The following is a 14,079-nucleotide window of genomic DNA, read 5'->3' on the forward strand; positions in this document are numbered from 1 at the left end:
CTTATTTTGGTCAGGACAGTCACACATGCCTGATCTCCCAAATTCTCCTGATATTACACACAGTGACTTTTTCGTCTTTCCTCAGGTGAAGAAACCATCGCGTGGCAGGAATTTCCAGAATCATGCCGATGCGATTTGCGAGGAGGAACATATTCCGAGCAATCAACATGCAAACTGACATCTCATTTGTTGTTTGTAAAAATGTATCTCACTGAAAAATGTGTATGTAGAAATGGACTCATACCATTCACCAAGTTTCACGGTGTCACCTGATGTTTATGAAGTGCTTATTAAAAAATATCAAATGAGCTGTAGTAGGGAAATGAATGTGAAGGTATTATTGTAGAAACCGAAGAGCAAGCAGCTGAAGATGGTAATTGAGCTGGTGGAGATGGGTTGGGGGGACGCCGTGCAACGCCACTTAAACTGCCTGTGATTCCAAACGCTTTATTACGGACCCCCACCACAGATCAGTACAGGAAGCGGAAGCTCAATAGTGACATTGAGTGGCCTCCAACGTATTGTCGCCCCACAACGCTGACAGAGCGCAGTATCAGCCGGACAGTGGCCACTGCTTCCGTCAGCGGCTACGACAGCTCCAGTTCATTGGTCGATTTGGGGAAGGCGACCAAACAGCGAGGTTATCAGTCCCATCAGATTAGGGAAGGATGAAGAAGAAAGTCAGTCGTGTCCTTTCAATGGAGCCATCGCGGGATTTGCCTGAAGCGAATTAGGGAAATCACGGAAAACGTAAATCAGGATGGCCAGACGTGGGTTTGAACCGTCGTCCTCCAGAATGCGAGTCCAGTGTGCTAACCACTGCGTCCACTCGCTCTGTGTGGTCTCAGCTAACGGCGACCGCATGCGTTCTGGCGTGGTTCACGCACCCCGCACTGTCCAGAAGGCGACAGGTGGATGACGTAATGGCATTGACCCACTGCCCCCGAGTCAGTGGCCAGTGAAGTGCCCTGCAAGTGGCGGTTGCTACATGTCCTGGGGCCTGAGGGCGAACTGCCCTGATGCAGAGTCTAACTGTGGTCCACGAACAGCACTTCAGACGGCAGCCATGTGGCACAGCCCCATGGTGGCTGTGAGACTAACAGAACTTTCTGTAGTATAAAATGGCAAAGTATTTATATGCATCAGAGCTGCAATTGTTTTGGCTTTGCCGGCCGCGGTGGCCGAGCGGTTCTACGAGCTTCAGTCCGGAACCACGCGACTGCTACGGTTGCAGGTTCGAATCCTGCCTCGGGCATGGCTGTGTGTGATGTCCTCAGGTTAGTTAGGTTTAAGTAGTTCTAAGTTTAGGGGACTGATGACCTCAGTTGTTAAGTCCCATAGTGCTTAGAGCCATTTGAACCATTTTGTTTTGGCTTTGATATGCCTTGTCGCACGTGTATTAAACATTTCAGCGGCTGCCAGTGTAGAAAGGCTTATGGCATATACCGCTTGGGTACGGCTGTGTCAGCTGTTTCCCCATTCTACCAGACCGGCTCGCCTCGCAACACTGCAGTGGCTGTGTTATATTTCGTAAAGCATAACACCCACACTTGTCTGCAGCTGGCGCTGCTGCACCTTGTTTCTAGCTTCGCGTAGTTAAGGTCGGTGCACTACAGAGGATATGATATTGTAAGGATAATTTGACAGAACACCAACCGTTATAAGCCACAACAAGGCTGTTGCAGTATACGACGTTCCTGAGAGTTATCAAGATCCCTGGAAGAGTCAGCCATGACGGAACTATTCCACCTGGTATGCAAGATATATGAGGCTGCGGAATAACCTTCCCTCTTGAAGAAGCATGTAATTCGAAATTCCAAGAAGGCAGGTGCTGACCGATGAGAATATTACCCACCAATTTAATAAGTCATAGTTGCAAAATACTGAGTCTTTTTACAGAAGAATGGAAAATAGGAGGATGCTGAGCTGCGGGAGGATCAGTATGGGTTCCAGGGAAATTTAGGAACATGCGAGGCAGTACTGACCCTGCGTCTTGTCTTATACAAGTTAATGAGAGGGAATCTTACGTTTCTAATGTTTGTAATTTTAAAGGAAGCTTTTCACAATGTTCACTGTAGTGCACTCTTAGGGATAAAATAGCAGGAGCGAAAGTTGTTTAGAATTTGCATGGGACCCACACTTAGGTTATAACAGTTGGAGGACTTGAAAGGAAATCTGTAGTTGTGAAGGTAGTGAGGCACGGTTGTAGCACATTCCCGATTTTATGTAATCTGTACACTGAGAAACCACTGACAGACAGCAAGCAGAAATTTGCGAAGGAAACTATAGTTCGCAGAGACGAAATAAAAGCTTTAAGCCTTACCATTGACATTGTGACGCTGCCATTGACGGCAAAGGATTTGGAAGAACTGTTGAAAGAAAAGGATATCATCTTGAAAAAAAAATAAATTATAAAGCGAACATCGACAAAAGCAAAAGGTCAGTTGAGTGCGATAGAATTCAATCAGGCGATGCTGACGGAATTAGATTGGGAAATGAGAAACTGAAATAGTAAATGAGTTTTTCTATTTGAGCAGTAAAATAACTAATGGTGGCTGAAGTAGAGAGGATATAAAACGCAGAAAGGCAATTGAGCGAAAATTATTTCTCAAAAAGAGGAATTTCCTAACATTAATACCAAATTAATGTGTTACGAGGCATTTTCTGAAAGTATTTTCCTGGAGTTTAGTCAGGATGGAAGTGAAATACGAACGATAAACAGTTTGGACAAGAAGAGATTACTGGCTTTCGAAATGTGGTGCTACAGAAGACTGTTTAAGATCAGATGGGTAGATCGCGTTACTAATGGCATGTACTGAATTCAACTGGCGAGAAACGAAATTTGTGGTACAACGTGACTGAAAGAAGAGATGAGTTGATAGGATACATTCTGAGGCATCAAGGAATTGTCAGTTTGGTACAACGTCATCAGCTTTGAATATCGATTACTTTGGTGTTATATGAGTGATTGAATAGGATAGAAATACGCTGATACAGGTACGAATAATCCTAAGCAGGGTACAGTATTGTGGTTTGCCAGCTGTGTGTAGACGTCGATGTAGAAATTGCTTGACTGGTGAATCTTATGTGTAGATTTTGTAGGGAATCATGACTACTGTGGCAGGTGCATGCTTAGACTGACCATCACGTAGTTGTCTATGGCAGTCCTTTTTGATGCGAAACGCATTCATGCTGCACTGCCTACACAAGCATTTGTTGCACGCCACCGTGAAGGCCGTTCCTGACATACAATGGGCCGTAATGCCACGCTTAGTTCCATCTAGAAAAGAAAATGGGCATTAAACTCTTAGTACCCTATTACAGGAGGCAAAGTGCTTTATGTCCTTTAAATGGACTGTAGAATCATTTTCGGGCCCTTTATGTCGCCACGTGTGTGTTCTTAACGTCATTTTTCTGGTTTGTAACGACTTTTTCTGCTGTATGTGACCCAATCCAGACGGTGTCGGCAAGTTGCATACAAAGCATGGGCCGTAATGCAACACTTAGTTCCATCTAGAAAAAAAATGACAGTTAAATTCGCAGTACCGAATTACAGAAGGCAACGTGCTTTACGTCGGTTAAATTGAATGGAATGTCGAATCCTTCATTTCGCCATGTGCATATACTTAACGTCATGTTTCCAATGTGTCACGACTTTTCCTTATTTATATGACACAGTCCAAACGCTGTTGGCAGTGTTGTCACGCAGTATCACTGAAACTAAATTTAAACCGTGAATTTAGTGGGACTGCTACGGAAATTTAAAGTTTTCAGCTATCGTATCCTTAAAACAGACAAAATTCAACAGCGAACGGAAAGCTTCAGTGAAGCTAGTTTGAAAGTAGAATGAAATTCAGTTACTGTAAAACTGAATTAATGAGTAACGGAAATATTGTAAATAATTGAGTTTTACAGTGAACCGATTTTGTATTTACTACAGAGAAGAAAGTGACTGCGCGGTCTTGCAAAGTACTAGGCCATCAGGATTAAAAGGATGGAGTGATTGATTGAGATTGGGTCACACATTTTATAAAAAAACGCTTTTAAAACTTTTATTAAATTTAACATTTACCCACTTCAACGTATCAAAGCCAACGTACAAGGACTCACAGCTCACAGAAATATAAATTTAAGAACAATCCAAAATTACTTAAGAATTAACTCTTCGCTTATGTGAATCGCTTAAGGAAACAAACCAGCAAATAACCTCTCACCAAGACAGCTTTAAACAAAATGTCTGATCTTACAGTAACAGTGTATTCAGAAAACACTTACAATATTGGGAAAAATAAAGGCTGGCTCGTAACACTACAGTCAACAAAATTCGTATGTGAAGAAAGAATTAATGCTTGACTTATTAAGGAACTGACAAATAATACCTAAATGCGCCGTGTAAACCACAATGTCCTTTAGGAAAGTATACTTTAGTGAAGAGAGGCCACTAAGTGCGACTCCGTTGTAAAAGATTAAATTGAAAACCAGGCAATACATACATGCAACCATAACTACCAAAGGAAACTCTTGATCATATGGTTCCCTTCGGCACATCGTTATGTAAACATACAGAATGTAGCTGCTTAGAAACTGTTGCAGCAATAATTATGAAAATTATCTTTCAACACTTCCAACTAACATTGGAAAATGCTGTTATAATAGATATAGTACATTCATGATATTATAAGGCATAAACAACGACAGCTTCCCTTGTTCACTGCGTGCTGCACCGGCGTTACTTTCCTTCCCACATGTGGTTGGCATTTAGCACATCTAATCTTTCAAATAATAAATGTAAAGGGAATCGAACATGCAACAGACTACAATTAACATCCAGTAATCACTCTTCTTAACATCAAATCAGTTCAACACTTCTTCCTTTCATTACATCTGCTGGTCAGCGTAAATATCACTACACGTCCCACTAACTAATAGACAAGCACGTACAACTCGGATTCAGAAAATATCACGCAGAAATGTCAGCGTCCAAAGAACGACTCTGTGTTCTTTGAAACAGGAACACAGTGTCCGTGGACTCAATACAGCTCACTGTCATCCAACATAGCCCAGGCTCGCTGCACACAGATGTACACTCTTCCACTGTACAGGCCCAGCGGGATACAGACTTCCGATGTGCAACCTTTCAGAGTGTAAACCTAAGGATACACGGAAGACCAGCTGCAGACGTTTGTTTACGAGGCAAGCCGTCACATCTGTCCGCTTCCTCCTGCAGCTCCGTACGGTCACTGTCCTCTTCTTCCTTCCCGGCCAACAGATTAACACTCTTTCGCGATCTCTTAAATCACAGACGGTGGAAGTATTACCAACTTAGTTATACGTTGAAACAGTGCCAACCATGGCACAATGCATAGGGAAAGATGTAGTTTCGACGCCTACATGAATACGCCACAAGCCATCTGATGACGTGTGGTTGAAACTACTTTTGGCACCACTACCTGATCCCTTCCCCCCTTCCCTGTTCCATCCACTAATAGCGCGTGAGAAGAATGATTGTCGGTAAGCCTCTGTATTAGGTCTAATTTCTCTCATTGTTTTGTCGTGGTCATTTCCCGAGATGTATATGGGAGAAAGTAACATGTTCTCCGACTCTTCCCAGAAAGCACTGTCTCGAAATTTCAGTCGTTACCCCCTTCGTGATGCACAACATCTCTCTTGTAGCGTATGCCACTAGTGTTTGTTGAGCGTCTCTGTAACGCTCTCGCGCTGACCTAACGACCCTCTTCGTTGGATCTCTTCTATGAAGCATACGTCGTAACGGTCCCGGATTGATGAATAATACTCAAGATTCGGCCCAATAAGCGCCTTGTACACCCCTTTGTCGTGGAGGAATTACATTTCCTTAAGTTTCTTCCTATGAATCTCAATCTGGCATCTGCTTTTCCTGCTATTTGTTTTGTGTGGTCTTTCCACTTCAGGTCGCTATTGATAGTTATTTCTAGGTATTTTACCGCGGTTACGGTTTCCAACAATTTATTATTAACAGTGTATTTGAACAGTAGTGCATCATTTTTCCTATAACTGTGTAATGTTGATGGTAATCTTCAGTATCTGCACCGTTCAGCAATTGTCCGTAGGTCCTTCTACAAGTCGATGCTGTCTTCTGGCGTTGTTACGTTCTTATAAACAATCGAATTATCTGAAAACAGTCTTAACGAACTTTCGACGCAGTCTACTTGATAATTTATGTACAATAGACTGCAGACATACTTCTTCAGGGTACTCCCGAAATTACGAGATGTAATGCAATAAGTAACGCAACATTTTTTTCTGAAAGCAAGTTGGTTTTACTCAGGATTTCAAAATACCATATTTTTGCCCTTCTTTTTGCTACAAAACTCTTTTTGCTACACCTTATTTTAGATGTATGTGACGATGCTGTGCTGATTATATTTATATGTTTAGACGACGCCATTATGGCCTTATCACTTTAGGACGTGGTGTAAAAAAGATCTGAGGATGGTCATGACGGACTGAAACCGGTCATCGTCTAAAGAATTGATATTGTGATCAAAGACCGGAATAAAAAACATTTGAGAAGCCATTACTCTTTTGCTATGGTGTCCCTCTCTGCAGTATCAACCAGAGAGGTAGTAAACTCCAAAGAGGAAACACCGTGACGACAGCGAAGGAGATTGTACAATCCTCTGCCACGTTTAATTCTGTAAAAACAAGTGGACATGCTATTAGTCGACCACAGTATTGTTGCACCTGGGAGTGGGGGCGCTTCAGTTTGCTTATTGCGAGTTTTTATCGTGATATTGCACGAGAACACTCTGAGGAACTTCTAGTATATGCACAACTGTCTTGAAATTTTTCATAGTGCAGTGCGTTTTTCTTAGTGACCACTGTACTTGCGTGTTTCCGACTGCCGCCACGTGAGGCCTTGTGCAACAATATCGTGGTCGAGTAGTATATGACAGTGGTACTTACTGTGTCAAGTAACTGTGAAATAATATCCAAATGTTAAAGATCAGCAGTTACAGCCAGAAGTGAAATTACCTCTGATTATGACGGACGAACTCTTCTAGCCTAATACACACATCAAAAAAAAGTTTTGCATCACCACAGTTACCAGAAATCCTGAAGATAGCCGTTGACTGTGGATATTGTATCACAGACACAGTCCCTTTGACTGTTCAGAAATGTCACTAAACCTGCCCGAAGATGTAAATAACCATGCATCAGCAGCACCTATTAGACGAAGGGGTCCGACAGCCGATCAGTTCCAGTCATTCCACTAGGATGGAGGTACATTGCTCGTGTTGTCTGAAGTTCAACCATGCCTAGACGGTCAATACCGCGGTTTGATTATGCCCGCATTGTTACTTTGTGCCAGGAAGGGCTCTCAACAAGGGAAGTGTCCAGGCGTCTCAGAGTGAACCAAAGTGATGTTGTTCGGACATGGAGGAGATACAGAGAGACAGGAACTGTCAATGACATGCCTCGCTCAGGCCAAGTGCTACTACTGCAGTGGATGACCGCTACCTATGGATTATGGCTCGGAGGAACAATGACAGCAACGTCACCGTATTGAATAATGCTTTTCGTGCAGCCACAGGACGTCATGTTACGACTCAAACTGTGTTCAATAGGCTGCACGACGAGCAGCTTCACTCCCAACGTCCATGGCGAGGTCCGTCTTTGCAACCACGACACCATGTAGAGGGGTACAGATGGGCCCAACAACATGCCGAATGGACCGCCCAGGATTGGCATCACGTTCTCTTCACCGATGAGCGTCGCATATGCCTTCAACCAGACAACCGTCGAAAACGAGTTTGGAGACAACTCAGTCAGGCTGAACGCCTTAGACTCACTGTCCAGCGAGTGCAGCAATGTGGAGGTTCCCTGCTGCTTTGAGGTGGCATTATGTGGGGCCGACGTACGCCGCTGGTAGTCATGGAAGGCGCGGTAACGGCTGTACGATACGTGAATGCCATCCTCCGACCAATAGTGCAGCCACATCGGCAGCATATTGGTGAGGCATTCGTCTTCATGGACGACAATTCGCGTCCCCATGGTGCACATCTTGTGAATAACGTCCTTCAGGATAACGACATCGCTCGACTATAGTGGCCAGCATGTACTCCAGACATGAACCCCATCTAACATGCCTTGGATAGAATAAAAAGGGCTGTTTATGGACGACGTGACCCAATCTCCGTTAAGGAGTAGAACAATCTGGACCAACGGTGCCTTGATGAACTTGTGTATAGTATGCCACGACGAATACAGGAACGCATCAATGCAACAGGATGTGCTACTGGGTATTAGAGGTACCGGTGTGTGCAGCGGACTGGACTACCACCTCTGAAGGTCTCACTGTATGGTGGTAAAACATGCAATGTGCGGTTTTCATGAACAATAAAAAGGGCGGAAATGTTGTTTATGTTGATCTCTATTCCAATTTTCTGTACAGGTTCCGGTACTCTCGGAACCGAGTTGATGCAAAACCTTTTTTGATAGGTGTTTACAAATACGCTAGTCCCAGGTGACCAACTACGTGAAATTCGGAATGTGAAAAAAGTGGTCTGAAAAATGCAATTTAGGATCAGTTTTGGTGAGACTTGGTACACCCCTTTCTATACATATGATACATTAAGAAAGAAAAATTTCAAAAGCAGTTGGAGGTACGTGTAACCTAGAAGTCTCGGAGAACAGATTTAAGAGAGAAACATTATAGAACACTTTTGTTTTAATATAAATTGTACGCAGGATACGGATAAATTTTTATTTAAATTTGAAATAAAATGTGTGCTACGTGGGTCAAAACCTCTGATTCACAGATAAGACACAAATGACGTAACCCCCCAGCAAGGCGAATGTAAACCTAAGTTGTTGGATGATCGTAACTGTATGAGATTAGAACTTGAGGAGCTACCTAAATAAATAATCATTCCCCTGAATTAATTCATCATCTGCTCATTATATAGATCCAGACTTTGCAAACTGTCTATTCATGTACAAAAGAATACCAGGGTTGTTTCATAGAGCAGTTTGCACTTTTTATTTTGCGTACAGAGGTCTCCTATTATAATTTGAATTTATGATTTAAAACTAGTAAGTATCTGTCCAAAGAAAACTAGAGACTTTTCTGGCGTTTCTGACAGTAATCCATATTTTCTGATGTGAAAGCATTTTTCACTTCAAATTCCTAGAAATCAACAAAAAAATTCGATTGCCTGTTGCAACTGTCAAACACTGAATCACTTACTTTGTGATACACATCCAACAGAATGAAACGTAATTCACCATACCTTCCATGATGAAATTGCGTTTGAGTCCCAACAAAAACTTACGATCTTATGCTGCTGACGCTTCGGAAATACAAGCTGTATTACACAGGCAATCGAAACATCAACGTACACAAAATACAGTACAGTTACAGAACATAATATATGAAAATGTATACATAATTCTTCGATTTTTTCATGAAACGTATTTGCATTATACAGCACACATTAGGTATGGTTCCGAACCGAAATTCAGCAGCTATGTAGCTTATATAACCACACACAAACTCTCTCTCTTTCAGAAGAGCTGCAACTGAGAGGCACCGCAGGGAGCGCAGACTAACGTGCCATAGCCTGTCTTTGCATTCTCTACTTCGTTGCTATCAACAGACGCTATTATTTTCTGTCTACCATTGCTTCTTTCTACATCTGCCTTTACATACGGTCAGAAATGGGTCTTTGAGCTTCACCCTCAACGTTCCACAGACAGAACGACGTCTTCCTTCCAAAGTTCTCGGAACATCATTTGACCACTTGCACAATAACGTAACCAGTTCGCTACAAGTCTAGGAGCTCCTGTGCATTCCTTCGATCTAGTTCTATAAATCGACGAAATGAACATCTAGAAAACTCTGTGAGTACACTAGATAAGTTCACTCTAGCATATTGCATGCAGCCATACTTGTAGCCTAACTGAAATTTCAAAAAAAAAAATCGAATAAATATACAGTCACCATTTCGTTGTGGCCCCGGGAGCTTTGGTTGCGTTGTGAGAAGGAGGCTGGGCTCAGAGTGTTGGTGAGTGGTCCAGTTTACGCCCAGAGTATCAGTGGCACAGTGGTATTTGCAATGAAATTTGAATTTTAGAAGATGTACTTCTTTGCTGAGATCGCTAATAATAAACTTTATTCGCGACAACCTGTTCTGGTAATCATTGTTACCATCTTCAGATCTCGACAGACAAGTTATTACACATTACTTAAAAAAGCAGTAAGGGAACCAATTATCGGGAATAAACTTTATTATTACGTAATTATTCTGGCAAAATAAGTTTACCTTCTCTAATTTATAATCACAGGTCGACCCTTATGGCTCAAAATGAGTAAACTAAAGGAATGACACTTATTTATGCTGAGTTTACACAGTAGCATGACGGAAAAAATCGTAACACCAAAAAATTAATTAATGCAGAGAAATGAAGTGGTTAACATAACAAGATCGCAGGTTAATGTAAGCGCGAGAGAAGCCGTGGCAAATGTGAAATGCTGGTACATTAATAACCGTTGTAACAGCCAAAATGTTGAATGCAAGCATGCAAACGTGCATGCTGTGTGTTGTTCAGCTGCCGGATGTCAGTTTGTGGGATGGAGTTCGTACCTGTTGCACTCCGTCGGTCAATACAGGAACAGTTAATGCTGTTCGTGGATGAGGTTGGAGTTGTCGTCCGATGATATTCTATAGGTGCTCGATTGGAGACGGATCTCGTGATCGGACAGCCGGAGGCAACATGTCGACACTCTTTAGAGCATGTTAGATTACAACAGCGGAATGAGGACGAGCGTTATCCTGTTATCCCGGAATCACCAGAGTGACGTACCAATTTGCCGTCAGGGTACGTGGAAGAGTGCTTCTGCTGTCAAGCGAATTCGCGCCCCAGACTGTTGCTCAAGGTGTAGGCGTAGGCTGTCTAGCACTGTCAACTGACCTCCTTTTAACCAATATACGACCACCACTGTCACCGAGGCAGAACCAGACTTCATCAGAAAACACAACAGACTTCCATCCTGCCTTCAAATGAGCTCTCACTTAACACCACTGAAGTCGCAAATGGCGGTGGTGTGATGTCGTGGAATGCACACTACAAGGAGTCTGGCTCGGAGCTGTCGTTGAAGTATCCGATTTGTAACTGCTGCTCAAATTGCTGCTGCAGATGAACTACGATGCGCCGCCCCACACGCCGAGCACGATGATCTTCCCTCTCGGTAGTCCCATGTGGCAGTCCAGAGTCCGGTTTTCTTGCAGCTATACATTGTAGAGAACACCACAACCAGAAACATGTACAGTGGAGTCTTTCCTGTCAAATCTTACTTCAGTATCACAGAAGGAACATCCAGCTTCTAGTACCCACATTATACGTCCTGAGTAAATACGTCTTTGTCGCCTTAAAGGCATTCTTGACTACCATCAAGTCATCACGTCTAATGTAACGCTCACGACCGTTACAGCTTGTATTTAAAGCAAACCTGATTTGCATCCTTACGTGGCGTTACCAGCGCCACTCTTATGCGACTGGCGCGAAGTTTGAATAGACATATTTCAGACGTATAAAGACACCTACCAACCCTCGCTGACGTCGTACAACTCCTTCTTGGTGTTGCGATCTTTGTTTCCGTCAGTGTAGAAAGTGTGTTCAGGGTGGTGGTCAGAGACCGGGTATAAGTGCGTGTCGTAAAGAAGTGCTGACGCCTCGTCGCGAGACATGACGTCACTCGGCAGGTCACTGAGCCACGGCCGCGTACTGTGCTGGCGGTAGTGGGGAGATGCGACACGGTGCGGCTTCCACCTCAGCGCTCTCGAAGACAACTCATCGTGTGCTGAGACTGCCGACTGTGGTCTAGTATGTTGGTTGTCGAAAAGACTAGGCTCTGTTCATCCACCATGGATCGACAAAGACAGCTGCAGATGTTCACAAGTCAACCAGGAGGCTGTGAGAATGCGCCAGCCGCGGTTAGTGTGGATGTGACAGCTTGGAGATCATCTGCAATGATATGTAGAGGAGGGGGGCTGGCTGCACACCAGTCTTCTCATCCATGGTGACCAGTGCTGTAGTATGCATCAGATTGGTTACGTATCGGTGTTGAAGTCAGCATACAGTTAGCAGACAGGCAGACAGCCCATCATCTATCAGCTTGTCGCAATTTCACTGAAACTCAACAGACTGTCATTCTCTGGTTCTAAAGACTCAAACAGAATGGCAGCATGACCGAATTTCTCTTTGAGTTCTGACAGTCTCTTTCTTTAACGGTCAGAGTTTGTCCCTATGAGGCGGTGCCTCCGGATGTATGTGCGTATTTGCCCTCATTTCTCAGTCCTGTCGGCTTACCTCGTCTTGCTGTGGTTATTCAACAACGATTCTGGGTCGCTGAGCTCAGGTCTTTCTGCCTACGTTTTAATTTGCAATGGGACTCTGGCGCTGAAGTTACGTAGTGGTACTTGGTAGTGCCTTGTGTTTCCGTCTTTCTCGTTTGGCGATTGTGTAGCAGTGCTCGCTTCGTGTTCTGACGTCTGTTAAATAGGAGGTACGCCTTGTTGACGTTCCTATTGGCACACCAGTCCACAGCTAGCCTCCTCCGTTGTGAGGTCGTCTGGTAGAACTCTTAAGAAATTTGGATGTGTACAATAAAATTATTATCTGTGGAACAATTGTACCTCCTTAATGCTTAATTATTGTCTCTTTTACAATATCATATGCGTTCAAACAGTTACGATTTGAGATGTAACTGATATCTAAGATGAATCACTCTAGCAATACAGTGAGGTGACAAAACTCATGGAATATCTCCTGTTTCATGTCGGACTTTCTTTTCCCAGGTGTAGTGCAGCAACTCTACGCGGAATTGACTTAACAAACCGTTGGAAGACCCCTGAACAAACATTGAGCCATGCAGATCTACAGCCGTCCACAACTGTGGAAGAGTTACCAGTGCAGGATTTTGTGCACGAACTGACCTCTCGATTATGTCCCATAAATGTTCGATGGGATTCATGTCCGGCGATCTGGGTGGCTAAATCAATCGCTCGAATTGTCCAGAATGCTTTTCAAATCAATCGTGAACAATTGCGGCCTGGTGACATAACGCATTGTCATCCAGAAAAATTCCATCTTTGTTTGGTAACATAAGTTCATGAATGGCTGCAAATGGTCTCCAAGTAGCTGAACACCACCATTTCTACTTAGTGATTGGTTCAGTTGGACCAGAGGACACAGTCCGTTCCATGTAAACACAGCCCATGTCATTATGGACTCAGATGATGATGATGATGATGATGTTTGGTTTGTGGGGCGCTCAACTGCGTGGTTATCAGCGCCCGTACAATTATCCAATCTTTGCTCAGTCCAATTTTGCCACTTTCCTGGATGATGATGAAATGATGAGGACAACACAAACACCCAGTCATCTCGAGGCAGGTGAAAATCCCTGACCCCGCCGGGAATCGAACCCGGGACCCCGTGCTCGGGAAGCGAGAATGCTACCGCGAGACCACGAGCGGCGGACATTATGGACTCACCACCAACTTGCACAGTTCCTTCTTGACACCTTGGGTCCATAGGTACGTGGGGTCTGCGACACACTCGAACCCTACAGTCAGCTCTTACCAACTGAAATCGGGACTCATCTGACCAGGCCACCGTTTTCCGGTCATCTACACTCCTGGAAATGGAAAAAAGAACACACTGACACCGGTGTGTCAGACCCACCATACTTGCTCCGGACACTGCGAGAGGGCTGTACAAGCAATGATCACACGCACGGCACAGCGGACACACCAGGAACCGCGGTGTTGGCCGTCGAATGGCGCTAGCTGCGCAGCATTTGTGCACCGCCGCCGTCAGTGTCAGCCAGTTTGCCGTGGCATACGGAGCTCCATCGCAGTCTTTAACACTGGTAGCATGCCGCGACAGCGTGGACGTGAACCGTATGTGCAGTTGACGGACTTTGAGCGAGGGCGTATAGTGGGCATGCGGGAGGCCGGGTGGACGTACCGCCGAATTGCTCAATACGTGGGGCGTGAGGTCTCCACAGTACATCGATGTTGTCGCCAGTGGTCG

This window comes from Schistocerca cancellata, chromosome 4, assembly GCF_023864275.1.
Source record: "Schistocerca cancellata isolate TAMUIC-IGC-003103 chromosome 4, iqSchCanc2.1, whole genome shotgun sequence".
Taxonomy (NCBI): Eukaryota; Metazoa; Arthropoda; class Insecta; order Orthoptera; family Acrididae; genus Schistocerca; species Schistocerca cancellata.